Source organism: Polypterus senegalus, chromosome 18, assembly GCF_016835505.1.
Source record: "Polypterus senegalus isolate Bchr_013 chromosome 18, ASM1683550v1, whole genome shotgun sequence".
Classification (NCBI taxonomy): domain Eukaryota; kingdom Metazoa; phylum Chordata; class Cladistia; order Polypteriformes; family Polypteridae; genus Polypterus; species Polypterus senegalus.
Genome location: NC_053171.1, coordinates 10,511,642 through 10,528,755, shown reverse-complemented (window position 1 = coordinate 10,528,755; position 17,114 = coordinate 10,511,642). Strand labels below are relative to the sequence as shown.

General features: G+C 45.5%; 1 protein-coding gene across 1 annotated transcript in view; it reads right to left on the bottom strand.

Moving 5' to 3' along the window:
• The window catches only part of cdc42ep5 (CDC42 effector protein (Rho GTPase binding) 5), a 55,145-nt gene that overhangs the window by 23,083 nt on the left and 14,948 nt on the right, over window positions 1–17,114 (bottom strand). The window lies entirely within an intron of this gene.

The following is a 17,114-nucleotide window of genomic DNA, read 5'->3' as shown; positions in this document are numbered from 1 at the left end:
TATTATTACTATCATGCTTATTATTGTTATTAAACAGTTTTGATGCCATAGTAATGATAGCATAACCTGAAGTAACCTTCAGGTGATGTGGGCAGGTAGAATAATCATCACCTTCATCATCATCATCTGTTTATTTAACTGTAATTTTCTCAGCCTTTCTGTCACTTTTGACTATTGATCAGCATGGGGGTTACAGACAGACACGTCAGACACATCATCTGAACGCTCAGATCCCACTTTATCACCACAGTTCTATAAAACAAGGGGTCTGAGGTATGTGGTACACAAGCATGTGCCAAGCGGTCCGCAGGCTGACCCAATCACCTTTCTTAGATGAACATTCTTACTGATAAGGTGACAGAGCACAGTGTCTGACGTTCTTGCAGACGAGGACATCTTTCACTTCTGAACTTCTTCTTCCTGCTCTATTCCGGTACTCTGAGCCAACACGGCAGCTCGTAGAGCAGCAGTACAACACAGAAAGAGACGGAGGGGCACCACAAGTTTGACAGTCCCGTTCTTTTCATTGCCCTTCCCTGGGCACCTTCCAAAAACGGTGACGGGCGCTAACATTAAGGAGGTGCTTTCCTAATAAACAGTTTACTAATTCCACTCTTGGAGTTTGTGTGCCAGCTCTTCTTCTTCTTTCATATTTTACACTTGAGTACATGCAGAATGAAGAATGTGATGATTGTAAAGAGGAATTTACGGTAAAAAGCACCTAATCTAACATTAAGGAGGTGCTTTCCTAATAAATGGTTTACTAATTCCACTCTTGGCGTTTGTGTTCCAGCTCTTCTTCTTCTTTCATATTTTACACTTGAGTACATGCAGAATGAAGAATGTGATGATTGTAAAGCACCTAACCTGCACCTATTTGGACTTTGGGAGGAAACCCATGTAGACACGGGGAGAACATGCAAAGTCCACCCTGGGAGAACCTGGGATGTGAATCCTGATCTCCTTACTGAGTGTTACACTAGCCATCCATCCATCCATTAAATTATATTAAATTCTGTTATCTTTGTGGACCTGGAGACAGCATATGACAGGGTGTCTCGAGAGCAATTGTGGTATTGTATGAGGAAGTCGGGAGTGGCAGAGAAGTATGTAAGAGTGGCAGAGGATATGTATGAGGTAAGGGTGACAGATCTGCAGTAGGAGTGACGTAGGTGGGATTACATCATGGATCGGCTCTGAGCCCTTACTTATCTTTCTTATTTACAATGGTGATGGACAGGTTGACCGACATGATTAGACAGGAGTCCCCATGGACTATGATGTTTGCTGATGACATTGTGATCTGTAGCAAGAGTAGGGAGCAGGTTGAGGAGACCCTGGAGAGGTGGAGATATGCTCTAGAGAGGAGAGGAATGAAGGTCAGTAGGACCACCAAGACAGAATACATGTGTATAAATGAGAGGGGCACTACAAGTTTGAAGGCTCCGTTCCTTTTGTTGCCCTTCCCTGGGCACCTTCCAAGGACATTGACGGGTGCTAACATTAAGCAGGGGCTTTCCTAATTCCACTTTTGGAGTTTGTGTGCCAGCTCTTTGTTTTTTTCTTCACACCTCGGGTCTTTACATATTTTACACTTGAGTATACGCAGAAGAATGTGATAACTGTAAAGAGGAATTTACGGTAATGAGCAGCTGTTGGTCATAGGTGGTCCTCCACATGTTTGACTTTGACTGAATGGTCTGGAGTCCAAAATACTTTGAAGCCCGCTGCCATAAACCATTTGGGCTATGGCTGCACTAATTATTTAGTTAAACTCGCGCTCACCTTTGCCCTTCCTCGTGATAAAGAAGCGGCGGTCCTTGAACTCGTCCACCTGGGGGCTGCTAATCCCCCCTGTTTTCTGAAAAATAAAGTTCAGATCTGGAGGTGCCGATTCTCATCCTAAATGCATTGCAATTAGCTGTCAACCAAGCTGGATATCAAAGTGTGATGAGGACATCGTCATTAAAAAAACAAAACAGCAGACACTTAAGCCAAACTAGATGTTCTCCAGACTTCACCTGAGTCTTGACATTCCTGCCCATGAAAATCACAAGCCAGAAGGAGACAAGATGCATCATTGGAGGAGTCCGCCGTCCATAATGAACACAACTCCTGCCCGATATGATGCGTGACGTGCTCCATAAACACAAAGGACCCCACTAGAAGCCCCTGTCACTATGTGTTCCAAGGTCACAAGTGTTTCCTAAGGCACAAAGCACCTGCAGGTGCCACGTTCACCATATCTGTGCAGAACAAAGATGCGGCCTCCTCTTCCATGGATTCCATGTCACTCCTCCTGGATGAGAAGTTCAGCCACATGGAGTCCCCTATTTCAGTATCCCGCCACTGGAATAATAAACCATACCATCCTGCCTAGTTCTCTATTTAAAATGCAGACCACCACCCTAGTCCACACGTGACAGCCTCGGAATGTGATGCCAGTCCACCTGCACATTTTTTAACATGAGATCAATCTGAACGGTTAGGGGAAGCCATTAAGGACGTGAAGACTCCATTGAATTGAACTGAGACTGTAGAAGATGTTATGGAGTAGTGCCCATCACATGCCCGTATTTATCAAAAAAAAAAAACATTCAAAGCGCAGACCCAATAATATTAGCAAGCCGGTAAAAATGAGCTGCAGTAACAGCAGCATTGATACTGATGGATTTTTTTGATTCACTGGTTAAATATTAAATGTAATATTCTCAATCCTAATCAATCCAGTCCATGGTCGACGGGTTCAGTGTCAATCCTGCCAATAGTGGAAGTAGAAACCAACCGGGATGGGGTGCCAGCAGGACCAGCGCCACCTTTAAGGTGAATTAGACATTCACTAAGGGTGCAGTGGTGTCGTATCCCGTAAATGCCAGAAGTACCTTTACTGCATTGGGCCCCCTTAACCTGCAATTGCTTTGTCCTGGGTATGACGTTCATCTGCATCCAGCCCAGCAAGCAGGTCCTCCAACTTGAGGGTTGGTGGCAGGATTGTCACTCCAGCCACTGTACAAAAACCTCAAACTGTTCCAGTGTGGTGCTGAGGTGTCACCCGTTGTATGATGGGCACTCGGGTCCCAATGTGGGTGGTTCGTCGTGTGGTGGGTGAGGCAATGTGCTATATCAGTGCATGCCCCTGACCTCTCTCTCTCTCTCTCTCTCGTCACACACGTGTGCATGGGAGGCAGCTAAAGGGCTCAAAGGAAGGTAATTCCACACCAGACCAGTTGGTGGCGAGGAGCACCGATCCATTCTCTTTCTCCACTGCAGACCCATAACGGGAAATTCCTTGTGGCCTCCATGATGTCACTTCCGGTCAAGAGCTCCAGGACATCACTTGTGGTCCAGAAGACGCACCTTCTGGTCACAAGCCCGATGACGTCACTCCCGGTTCCGGTCATGAGTACCTCACTCCCACTGCTGAGCATCTCAAACTCACCAGTTAGTTCTGGTTTGGACTCAAACCTGTACACATCTGTACTAAAAAAGTCATCCATTTTGCAGCCAGGAAAAATTACACGGGTGGCTGTCCCAAATCTTTTTTGTGGCTCTGGTCTCATCTTTGACACTCTCTGGGGCACATATCATAAGGGGAGGGGGGTGGCCCAGCTACACAGGTTAGCTACCAAACAGCCCTAAGCTTGGCCTAGGGCGCAAAATAACCTGGCACTGGGTGCCAGTCCATCACAATGTCCACCCTAAATAGCCAGCCAGCCAGCCGCCCTGCATGGGATTTGAACCAAAGGTGCCAGATGTCTGAGGAGGCAGCGTGAAATCACTGCACTGCCGCGTTCACTCCTTTGCTCAGTCAATTTCTCTACTAATCCTTACTACGTGGAGTTTGAATCCCTTGTGATTTATGAGTTTATAAGTGAGTGTGCATAATCCATTAGATTGAGTAGCTACCTGCAAATGAACCGAAGCCTACTGCAGAATAATTGGATGCAGGACAGGAACCACCACTGGATAGCATGGCAGTTCATCATGTGACACACACACACACACCACAGTCAGGCCAGTGTAACCCTTGAAGCCCATGACTTGGTTGAAGCCACATGGAGACGGGGAAAATGTGCAAACTACACAGCGCTGGTGGCCAGGCTAGGAATCGTAATTGGAGGTGGCAGCCTCCGAGGCTAGGGGGCGCTAGCCCATCCATGCTCCCACATTGACACATGTCAAGCTAATCCTGCATGGGAGGACCAGCCCACCAGTGCTGTGCATGAACGAGTTCAAAAGAGCGCCTTCATTGAACAAGTTCATTTTTCTAAGAACGGTGAACTTAACGTAACGTATTAGCAAGTGAAGAACTTGAACGTGAGGCTAGTTCAGTTTTGGGTGACATTCTGGATCTGGTTTAGATCCCGATTAAACGTTTTGTCTTACCCTGTAATGTAGGGCTGGAGCCAAAATTGAATACGATATTCGGATAAGCAGAAATAGTGGATTTGTATGAATATTTATTTCGTATGAATGTTTTTGCCATTTATTTGTATTCAGAAAAAAATTACGTAAAGTCAAACAGGCGCCGTCTGTGTCTGCCTGCTTGAGCTTACACTGCACCCCTACTGACACGAGCACGTGGTGAAGCTCCACTTTTGCATTTAGGAAAAGGTTATATTTTATATAATCTTTATATTTTATTTTAAAGGTTATATTTTCCCCATTGGACATGTAATATGTGACGTGAGTGTTGACCGGCAGCGTAATCGGTTAGTTCAACTACAGCCACCATTTGTGTCACACGGTTGGAAATAAATTATTTATATGGATACCTGCATCTATTTAATTTCTTTTCTGACCGGGAGGATATTAGCATAGATGGTTATACGTGTTTGTTGTTTGGTATTACTCTATAAAGTGTATTTAAATAAAGGGTTCATAATTATTGTGTTTTATTCAAGAGCACTGTAATAACCTAATATAAGACATGCAAAATTGAAAACAGTAAACTCCTGGGTCATTTATTCTCATTCCTAAAAAATACAAAATGAACTGAACATGAACTATAGTTCAAAATTGAAATGGTGAACTATGAACGTGAATTGATTCATTTTAATCTGTGTAAACTGAACTTTGAGCGAGTTCTTGTGAGGGGTGAACTTGCACAACACTGCAGTCCACCACAGGGCACACTAAACGTAGGCATACACTCATCCATCTACAAAGATGCTGGCCAGGGTGGGACGCCATTCCATCATAGACTTCTGTCCCTTAATGCATTTTGACATTTTGCATTGCCTATGTGCTTGTAGTGCATTTTGCAGGTCACCCGACTTGATGCCCACCTAACAGAGCACACGGGCACAGCTGTATATTTACATGGAACCCTGATCTCGGACTCCTTGGTATAACTGCAAGTAGAAAAGGGTCTCCCTTCTCTCTCTCTCTTCCTCCCCCCACCATCTTCCTCTCTGTTTCTCTCTTCTTTTCTCTTCTTTCTTTCTTTCTTTCTCTCTCTCTCTCTTGCTCTAATTCATTCCAGCTGGGAGGCCAGAAGAGAAACAGAGCCGGCATTTTTCATATCACCCATAAAACCCCTGTCTTCCGCCAAGCAAAATGTGAAGTTACTTTAAAAATAAAGCCACACGCAGGATCAGGTTTCAGCCGTGGGGCTGGGGGATGAACAATGCACAGAGAGTCATGGAAGCGACTCGGCCGGCTCAGAGATGGGTTTTCATGTTAATAAAGAGAGCTCAGCACTGCGACATTCTGTGATGCCGGAGAAGCAACGAGGAAACTGAAGATGAGGGGATGCCAAATGGAGATGGGCAACTTCAAGTCAGAAATCTGACAAAGAAGTGACAAGAGTAAGGGAGAGGGGAGAATAAAAGGGTCTGCAAATGAAAAAAGAGTGATGACAGCGGACAAAAGAGAAGTGACGGGGTGAGGGTGGCGATGGGATTAAAGTCTAATCTCACCTTGGGGCCATCAGACGGCCCTGAGCTCTTCAAACAATCCCATCTTCATCTTCTCCGCCCACACTCTCTTGACTCCTCATCCATCACTAAGCCCAGACGTCACAGTGCGGTCTTCTGTTCTGAATTTGGCAGCGATGGGGTGTGAACTGACCCTCTGTGCTCTGTGTGGACAGGGAGACAGACCACCATATGGTGGGCCCAGTCGATTGGGAGCCTGACTGACCTGTGGTGGGCTGTGTGGAGGTGGAGGCCAGACTGACCCATGGAGATCTGGGTGTATTGTGTACTCCACCGATCAATCATGGAGTTTGTAAACTAGCACCTTGAGCATGGGAAAGGTGTCATATTAATAAAATGTATGATGATGATGATGATGATTATTATTATTAGCAGCCAAACGGACACAAAGAGACCTGAGTGTATTGCGTACTCCACCGATAAATTATGGAGTTTGTGAATTAAAACCTTGAGCAAGGGAAAGGCACCATATAAATAAAACGTATGATTATTATTATTATTTCTTATTATTATTATTAGTGGCCAGACTGACCCATGGTGGATAGTGTTGATTGGGAGGCTAGACTGATCTGCAGTGGATTATGGGAATCGGGAGCTGGTCTGCCAAATTGGGACCAGAATGACTCAAGGTGGGCTGTGTTAAGACCCATGGTAGACGGTATCAGTTGTTAGACCCACCTGATCTATGGTGGGCTGTATTATCTAGGAAGCTTGACCTGACCCATGGTGTGGACTGTAACAGTTGGGAGAGCAGCCTGACCCCTGGTGGGTTATGTAAATTAGGAGGCCTGCATGATCCCTAAATTGACTGCGTGGAATGGGAGCTGGAATGATCCATAGTGGGCTGTGTGGATTGGTGGGCCGGACTGATCAGCTGTGGGCTTTGAACTTCAAGAGCCATACTGACCTAGGGTGGGCTGGGTGGACTGTGGGGCCGTAGTTCTCCGCTCTGCCACTTAAATTCTGGTTTGGGCCACAAAAATCAAATTACGAATAGCATTGGGAAAACGTTAGATTAAAAAAAGATGAAGTCCCAAGTTAAATGCACAGCATCCTGCCACAAATGAACGGCACAAGATCAGCAGGTCGCCAGACGTTCCGACCACGGCCCACAAGCAGCACCATGGAATTTCGAGCACGGCTTTAGGCTCGTCTGTGTGTGCCGCCCGACTTGTGAAAGCTGATGTGTTTCGTCTCTGCTACTCCTTTGATGTGAATCACATGAAAAGCGTTCACCACTGCAGCTGGACAGGATACAGAGCTGAGGGCCTCAGATAACAGATAGACAGATAGCGAGACGCCAGAGCCAGGCAAATGTTTAAATGATACACGTTCAAGCTGAAGAAAGAAAGAAAAAAAAATGGCACTTAGTGGCTCCTGTGCACAAATCTCAACTGTGAACCCTGGTCTTCTTGATGCCGATGCACCACCGTGCCACCCTTTTATATTACCATCCATTATTTTATATTGTAACAAACCATTATTCTAATCTGCTTAATCCTGAGGTGCTGGTGCCTATCCTAGCAGGCAATGGGAACAAAGCAGGAACAATCCCTAGAACCAGGGTGCCAGTCCATCGCAGGGTGAACACACTCATACTCACACTCACAGTATGGCCAATTTAGCATCAACCCATTGCACCTCGGGTTGTGGCATATTTTACACTTGAGTACATGCAGAAAGAAGAAAGTGTTGATTGTGAAGAGGAATTTAACAGTAATAGTTCAGGTTTCAAGTTTATTGTCATGTGCACAATAAGGAAACGCGTTTCCCTGTACAATTAAATTCTTTCTTTGCTGTCCACACCAAATGACAAACCCAACGTATAAAGATAAACATAAAAAGTAAGTAGCAGATAGATAATAAGTAACATAGGCAGCATAAAGTATAAAAACAGAATAGAAGTATAAAGTGTAATGTGCAGGTAGGTGTGTGATGGACAAGTCAAATACAGTTGTGTGAGGTCAATAAAATGAGGTGGCCCACGGTTAGAAACTCCAGTAAGTTATTTAGGAGTCTATTGGCCTTGGGAAAGAAAGAGTTCTTTAGCCTGGAAGTCCTGCATTTCATACGTCTGTACCTCCTGCCTGAAGGTAGAAGTTTGAACAGTTCGCGTTGGTGGTGGGTGAGGTCCCTGAGGATCGAGGCAGTTCTCCTGTGGACTCTGCAGTTGTAGATGCTCTGCAGATATGGCAGTGAGGTTCTGGTGATCTTCTCAGCAGTCTTTACCACTCCCTGCAGGCATTTCCATAGCAGTAGTGTTTCCGTACCACACAGTGATGCAGCTGGTCAAGGTGCTCTCAACAATGCAGCTTTAAAAGTTGCCGAGGATCTTATTCGACATACCAAACTTCCTCAGCCTCCTCAGAAAGTACAGCTGCTGTTGAGCCCTCTTGACCAGCTGTGTCATGTTAAGAGTCCAAGTGAGGTAGACCAGCTAACCTGCACCTATTTTGTCTGTGGGAGGAAACACATGTAGACACGGGAAGAAGTGCAAAGTCCACCCAAGAAGAACCCGGGATGTGAACCCGGATCTCCTTATTGAGTGTCACCCTATGTTACACTTGCCATCCATCCATCCAACCATTATCCATCCATCCATTTTCTAACCCCCTGAATCCGAATACAGGGTCACGGGGGTCTGCTGGAGCCAATACCAGCCAACACAGGGCACAAGGCAGGAACCAGTCCTGGGCAGGGTGCCAACCCACCGCAGGACACACACAAACACACCCACACACCAAGCACACACTAGGGCCAATTTAGGATCGCCAATCCACCTAACCTGCATGTCTTTGGACTGTGGGAGGAAACCGGAGCGCCCAGAGGAAACCCACGCAGACACGGGAGAACATGCAAGCTCCACGCAGGGAGGACCCGGGAAGCAAACCCGGGTCTCCTAACTGCGAGGCAGCAGCGCTACCACTATGCCACCGTGCCGCCTCCAACCATTATATTATATTATATTATATTATATTAAATTATATCATCTTTGTGGACCTGGAGACAGAACATGACAGGGTGCCTCGAGAGGAAGTCGGAAGTCGGGAGTGGCACAGAAGTATGCAAGAGTGGCACAGGATATGTATGATGAAATTGTGACAATGCTGAGGTCTGTGGTAGGAGTGACGGAGGTGGGATTACATCAGGGATCGGCTCTGAGCCGTTTCTTATTTGCAATGGTAATGGACAGGTTGACAGACGAGATTAGACAGGAGTTCCCGTGGACTATGATGTTTGCTGATGACATTGTGATCTGTAGCGAGAGTAGGAAGCAGGTTGAGGAGACCCTGTAGAGGTGGAGATATGCTCTAGAGAAGGTGGATGAGTTTAAATACTTGGGATCAACAGTACAGAGTAATGGGAATTTTGGAAGAGAAGTGAAGAAGAGAGTGCAGGCAGGGTGGAATGGGTGGAGAAGAGTGTCAGGAGTGATTTGTGACAGACGGGTATCACCAACAGTGGAAGGGAAGGTCTACAGGATGCCAGTGAGACCAGCTGTGTTATATGGGCTAGAGACGGTGGCACTGACCATAAATCAGGAGACAGAGCTGGAGGTGGCAGAGTTAAAGATGTTAAGATTTGCATTGGGTGTGACGAGGATGGACAGGATTAGGAATGAGGACATTAGAGGGTCAGCTCAAGTTGGACGGTTCGGAGACAAAGACAAAGGAGAGATGCTGGGTATACAGAGAGAAGGATGCTAAGGACAGAGCTGCCAGGCAAGAGGAGAAGAGGATGGCCTAAGAGAAAGCTTATGGATGTGGTGAGAGGGGACATGAAGGTGATGAGTGTAACAGAACAAGATGGAGAGGACAAGAAGATATTGAACAAGATGATCCACTGTGGGAACCCCTAATGGGAGCAGCTGAAAGAAGAAGAATATTATATTATATTATATTATATTATATTATATTATATTATATTATATTATATTATATTATATTATATTATCCATCCATCCATTAACCAACCCGATATATCCTAACTACAGGTTCACGGGGGTCTACTGGAGCCAATCCCAGCCAACACAGGGTGCAAGGGAGGAAACAAACCCTGGGCAGGGTGCCAGCCCACCACATTATATTATATTATATTATATTATATTATATTATATTATATTATATTATATTATATTATATTATACAGAATGGATACAGGTCAGGTCATGTCAAGTTGGGGAGTATGCACTGGTACAGTGTGTTGCTGCACCCACCACATGACAAAACAGCTTGGGATCCCGGTTAGCAACCCCCCCAGGCAGAGATGAGGTCCAGCCTCACCCCTGGAAATGAACCTCAGCCAGGTGTTATGTGGGCATCCCCTTGGCCTGGTCCTCAACAAAGAGGGTCCTGTGGGCCGTATCACCCTCAGGTAATCACACCACATGACCATAGTGCCATAAGTGTCGCTCCTTCACAATGCAGGTCATGTGCCTCATTCATGACTCCGTGAGCAACACAAAGTCAAACCAGCGGTACCCAAGGATTCTCCAAAGAGACAGAGTACCAAAGGAGTCCAGTCTTCATCTCAGGTCACTAAATAGCGGCCATGTCTCACAATCATATCAGGAAGCACCAGGACTCTGAAGCTTTAGATCTTTGTCCTTTTGCCCAGATATCGGGGGTGCCTCACACCCCTTTCCAGCGACCTCACTGGGTACAAAGCCCCAGATATACTGTATACGTATAACATCCACAAACATTGAGGGCCATTTTGAACTTGACAATTTATTGACTCCACATATCTCCCGGGACGTGGGAGGAAACCCACATGGACGATGGATGACATGTAAACTCTTCCTGGACATCCAGTGGGCTTTGCATTCATGTGGCAGCAGTGGTAACCACTGTGGCACTGTGCCGCCCTTTATTCTAATATTTTATATTCCCTAAGCAACTTAATTCAGCTCAGGGTCAAGGGTGGCTGTACAACTGTAACATTTTCAAGGCTGATTAACCCAATTCGGGGTCTTGGGGATTGCATAATACACAGTAGGGGACTGGCACCTTGCCCAGGGGCCGTTTTCTGCCTTGCACCCTAGGCTGCTGGGCAAGCCTCTGGACATCTTTGACCCTGAAAATGTTTTAAGTGGCATGGAGAATATTGTTACGTGACAGAATATTCTGAGAAATGACCGGAAACTTTCTGTATAAGTAAATGTGAGACTAGTAAGAAGGATTTGCGGATCTGAGTGAGTAGTACTAGGGTGTTGTAACGTGTTAGCCATTATGGATGCCATGAGAAATCAAGCAAAATGACCCCTTTTATTGGCTAACTAAAAAGATTACAATATGCAGGCTTTCATGGCAACTCAGGCTAGATAAGGCAAGATAAGAAAAGCTTGTATATTGTAATCTGTTCAGTTAGCCAATAAAAGGGGTCATTTTGCTTGACTTCTCATTACATTCTTAATCCACGGCCCCCTGACTTGAGCGGTGCTGCCGTCCCAGTGACTGCCTGTGAGCTTATTAGATGCTTGGTGATCATCGCTGTCAGGTGGTCACATGTTGGGCCTGTCATGACGTTTTGCTGTGTTGTGATTCTTTGCATTGCATTTTTGTCTGTTTTGTAGGACTTGCCAGAAAGGCGGTGTATTAACTACAGTTTGCCCCCATTGTGTCTGCTAAAATCAGCAGCATCTGCATGTGGCGATAAGGTTAAAATGTGCTTAGACACGTAAGGACTCGTGCTTCAGAATGTCACCGCACCTAACAGGGAGAAGATGGTGGACGTCGGACACAAAAAGTAAATTAGTGGTTCTTGATTGTGACACTGCCAAGGTATTCAGGATGACAAGCAAATGGGAAGGAGCCCTCAGCACTGAAATCTGCCATTCACTGTCAACCAGTAGGTTAACACGGAGATAAAGATACAAAATAGACTGGCATGTGTGCCCTTGATCAGGGCTGCTCTGGTGCAGGCTGCTCTTCGTTTTCCCTTAAGGTGTTTGCCCCCTTTTTTGTCATTTCTGATTTGTCTTTCTGTCCATTGAACTGCTAATGGAAAGATAAAAGGAGTGTGTGGAATTGTGTGGCTTATGGCTGTCCACACATCTCATAAGGGCTTCTCGGATTGCTGTCGACAGGCAGCGCATCAACTTGACTGCTCAGGGTGAGAAGTAAAGGCCATCGCGCCACCCGACCTCATCATCGTCTGACGGGCGCGTTTGGTGTTTTATTACGTGGATGTGCAGTACTTAGGGAGGGTGAAAATGTGACTGCAAAAGTAGGAGGGCAGCACGCTGGCACTGCAGTCTGGGCCCAGCTGTTGGGTACTGGCTTTGCGCCTTCTTTGTAAAGTTTGAATGTCCTCTCCATGTCTACGTTGGTTTTTCTTCAGTTATTTTAGCTTGAGCTGGAGACCCCTCTCTTGTCCTGTATGTGTGTGTATGTGTGCACAAATGTGCCCTATGATGGACTGGCATCCAGTTTGGGGTTGGCTTCAGTACCCTAAGAAGGGTATTGCCACTCATTCTGGATTGTCTCCATTTTATTATTATTATTTACATATTTGGCTGACACTTTGGATAACATTTGTAACATCTCATTACAATTAATTTAATTTTAAAATTAATCTCATTAGAATATTTGCGATTATAAGAATTAATAAATTACATTTTTTTTTTCCAGGCAGGTCACATAATGGTGTCAGAAGTGGGACTGGAACCCACAACATCAGGGTTTGTAGTCCAAGGCCTTAACCACTACGCCACACTAAATTGTCCCAATGTGACTTGAGTACTGTGGTGGGCTGGCATCCTGCCCGGGGTTTGTTTCCTGCCTTGCACCCTGTGTTGGCTGGGATTGGCTCCAGCAGACCCCCGTGACCCCGTATATAGCAGGTTGGATAATGGATGGATGGATGACTTGAGTACGCAATTGCGTCCATTGGGGTGGACTAGCATCCTGTCTGAGAGGTTTATGTGAATGTGTACCCACCTCTGCACTAAGACCACTTTTGGGGTTGGCTCATCATGAGTGAATGTCGATGCTTGTGTTTGGTTGGATTAACTCGTGCCCCATCCAGGTTTCACTTCATGTGTCTCCCTGTCCCTTCTAGGCGTCCCATCCAGTGTTGGCACCGGTGGTGTAGTGGTTAAAGCTTTGGACTTCAAAACCTGAGGTTGTGGGTTAAAATCCCACTACTGACACCACTGTGTGACTCAAAGAAAGACACCTGACCAGTCTGTGCTCCAAAAGAAATGTCACCAATTGTATCTCAAATGGTGTAAGTCACCTTGGATAAAGGCATCAGCCAAATAAATAAATGGATTCAATCCAAGGTTGGTACAATGGGAGTGAATGTGGGTACAGGCACAAGTATACCCCGGTAATGAGCTGGGGTTGGCTCTCTGTCACTTAATATGGGTGCATGCTTGAGTCTTTCCATTGCAGCCCCTAGTGTCCAATCAAGGCTTGGCTGCTGGTGAGCAAAAGTGCCCTCAGAATTGGCACTATAGAAGTCCTGTCCACGGTTGGCACTACGTGAGAAAGTTGTGAATATATGTGTGAATGGGCACACAATTAACTGCAGTATCATCTAAGCTTGAGCAGCTGTGAGTTGAGAACATAGTTGAGTCCAGTGCTGTGAGCTGGTATCCTGCCCGAAGAATGTGAAGGAATACGTGCCACACCACACATGTGCCCAGCTCTGGACTCAGGCCACTTGTATGTGGATGCATTTCCGGGTATGCTCCCTGTGCTGAAATAAAGCCCCCTCCAGGTTTGTCTCCTTGTGAATGACTGTGATTTCATGCCATCCCATCTAGGCCTTCCATCCAGGGTTGGCACAATGGGAGCGATTGTGGGTGTATCGATAAGTGTGCCCCATTGGTGAGCCCTTTAAGGGTTGTCTCTGTGTCAGTTATGATGGCTGAATGCTCTGGTGTGTCCAGTGCTGTCCTGCTGTCCCATCCAGGGTTAGCTCCTGGTGGGTGAATGGGCTTCCAGGGTTGGCACGATGTGAGTAAATCTGTTGTTGTGGACGAGTTTTGTCCGATGATGGACTGGTATGCCATTCTGTGCTTGTGAAGCCATGTGTCCAATCTAGGTTAGCTCAAGTACACTGTGGTGGTCCTGGGATACTATGAAAGGCTGGCACGGTAGGAGTGAATGCCAGCGTAAGCCTGAGCGTTTCTAGGATTGAGTACATAAGACACGTGCACACATGTATTGCCCAACACAGGACTTTTTCTATCTGTTAATCCTGACCTCCCTTCCAAGAGTTGATTCCTGACCTTGTGGTCAGTGTTTCTAGGGTGGGCTTCAGCCCCATGACGCTGAAATGGGTTAAGTGTGCTTGATAAAGAATGTTTGGGCAGAGGGAGAAATGTCAGAGAAGGAGATTAGCAAAAGAGAGGATCACAGGGTGAAAGGTGCAACAGGTTACAAATCTGATCTGTGGGCCCCCCTAGTGGTTAAGGTGTTGGGATAAACCACACAAGGTGGCCTGTTCAGTCCCCAGAGCCCACTCTTTGAATCACTTCACCGTCACACCCTGAATGGCACTCACTAAAACTATCAAGTGCCTTTCTGTTGCTGCTCTCCTGGCCCACGTTTCTCAACAGGACTCAGACAGCGCAGGGCTTTCGTGGTTAACCATTAAAGTCTGTAGAGACGTTGCACCCCAGGCAGTATCAAAGTCAAGCCGACGTGCATTAAGCAGGAATGTCGCAACGCTGCAGATAATGAGCCTGCTGCTCACAAGGCCTCCCCTCCACGCCCTGCCTGCGACGCTATTGAGAAACATGTGTTTGCCGAGCGGTTAATGGGCTGCCATTTCTGGATGACAAAGCTGTACTTTGAGATCTGCTGATGCGGCTGCTGGCTGAAGTTGTTTTTCATTCCTTGGAACATGTGCACGCCATCGGGCGGGCGGGCTGGCGGTCTGCAGGCAGACGGCATTTCAGGCGAGGAATCTGGGAGACGCGCACAAGTGGTCTAACACAAGGGACCCCATGAGTGACAGCCTGCATCTTTAACAAACATGACAAGGCAACTGAATTTTAAATCACTTATTAATCAGATTAGTAGGACAGCATTTTTTCACTTAAGAAATATAGCAAACGTTAGACCCCTTATAATGGCGGTTCTCAACCTGTAACAAAAAAGGGGGCGCAAAGATGTGAAAAAAAGAAAACAAGCATCGAAAATATGAAAAATACATCTATTGAAACCAAAACAAATGAACTTAAACTACATTCTGATACTGCGGTGGGCTGGCGCCCTGTGTTGGCTGGGATTGGCTCCAGCAGACCCCTGTGACCCTGTAATTAGGATAGAGCGGGTTGAATACTGGATGGATGGATACATTCTGATACTAGAAAAATAAATATAGAATTAGACAAATGTCGATAAAAGTAGGTATAATAAAACTTGTAGCGGTGTATAGGCAGCAAAAAATATCAGAATATATTTTATTAGGATTTCAAAAAAACGTTAGAGGGGCGCGATTAAAACTGTTATGAAAACTCGGGTCGCAAATACTTAAAGGTTGAGAAACGCTGCCTTATAACACTGCTAGATTCGCTTTTGTTTTTAGTCGACTAGATTACTGTAACGCACTCCTCTCAGGACCACCTAAAAAAGACATCAATTGATTACAACGAGTGCAGAATGCAGCTGCTAGAATCTTAACTAGGAAAACAAATTCCGAACACATCACCCCAGTCCTGATGTCACTACACTGGTTACCTGTGCCTTTTAGAATTGACTTTAAAATCCTACTTACGGTTTAGAAAACCTTCAATAATCTGCTCCATCTTATATCTCTGAAATCATAATCATAACCTTAGATCTTCAAAGTGAGAAGAGCTAAACTTAAAAGAAGTGGTGAGGCGGCCTTCTGCTGTTATGCACGTAAAATCTTAAATAGCTGACCGATAGAAATTCGCCAGGCTAATACGGTGGAGCACTGCTAAAAACACATCACTTTAACAAGGCTCTCTCATAGCTTCATTTTAGTGTAACCCTGATATTCTGGATATGCATTTAATTATCTTTTTTATGTCTCCATAATTCCTACTCAGCCCTACTTTCTCTGCTGCTCTTTTTCTGGTTTTCTGTGGTGCTGATCTGCGCCCCGCCACCCGATTAAAGCACCGTGCAGTCCCTACATTGATAGATTGGAGGCCAGAGGTCCACATGACCGTCATCATCAAGTTCTTCCACATGAAGTCTGTAAACCCTGAGGACTGATTGAGATCATTATTGTGAGGCAGAATGCCTAGTGAGGGCTGGGTGGTCTCGTGGCCTTGGAACCCCTGCAGCTTTTTTTGTTTCTTTTTTCTGTCCTCCCTGGCCATCTGAACATACTTTATTCTTTGTTACTTAGTATTGCCTAATCTTATTTTTATGTTTTTTTTCTTTCTTCATCCTGTAAAGCACTTTGAGCTCCATCATTTGTATGAAAATGTGCTCTAGAAATAAATGATGCTGTTGTTGTCACACCGTGAGTCAGTGTTGGGAATGAATGGACAGCCCTGTGACTTCATATAGTGCCTTTAACACCTCAAAACGTTTTAAAGAGGCGATGTGATTGCCTTCTTATTTCTGTAACATAAGTCTTGACTGGTGAGGTGAACTCGCTGAGGGTCACACCGTGCGTGAGTTGTGTGATTAAATTAAGAAAAAGGATTTTATATAGTGCCTTTCACAGGAAACCTCAACCAGACATGCGTTATACATGCTGTATAATTACCGTATATGCTCCAATAGAGGCCCCCAGCGTTTATTTACAAAACTAGCCTCGACTCCCGGCGCTTAATAGAGACCCGCTGCTATTAGAGACCAGCCATTATTAACAAAAACCTTCAGAACGCAATATTTTTATCGTGCGTGTTGGTGCATGTAGGTACACAAAAATATCAGCTAATATTACAAACAGCTACTTTATTTGAATTTCACATGCTGCATAAGACTGTTAAAGATAAATGGCAATGTCTTTCTGTACCTTTCGCTGCTATTAGTCGTCCGAATCCGCAATGACGGCTTTGTTGTTGTCCAGTTCACTATCGTCTTCCTCTTCTTCCAGGTTTGTCCGTATTTTGGTCAACCCGGCATGAAAATGAAGCAGTTTTAGAAACCGGTATATCCGTATTTCTTATACATGCAATGTGCTGACATGCACATGTATTACACACGCAAAGATACAGACGCTTACAATGTACACTAG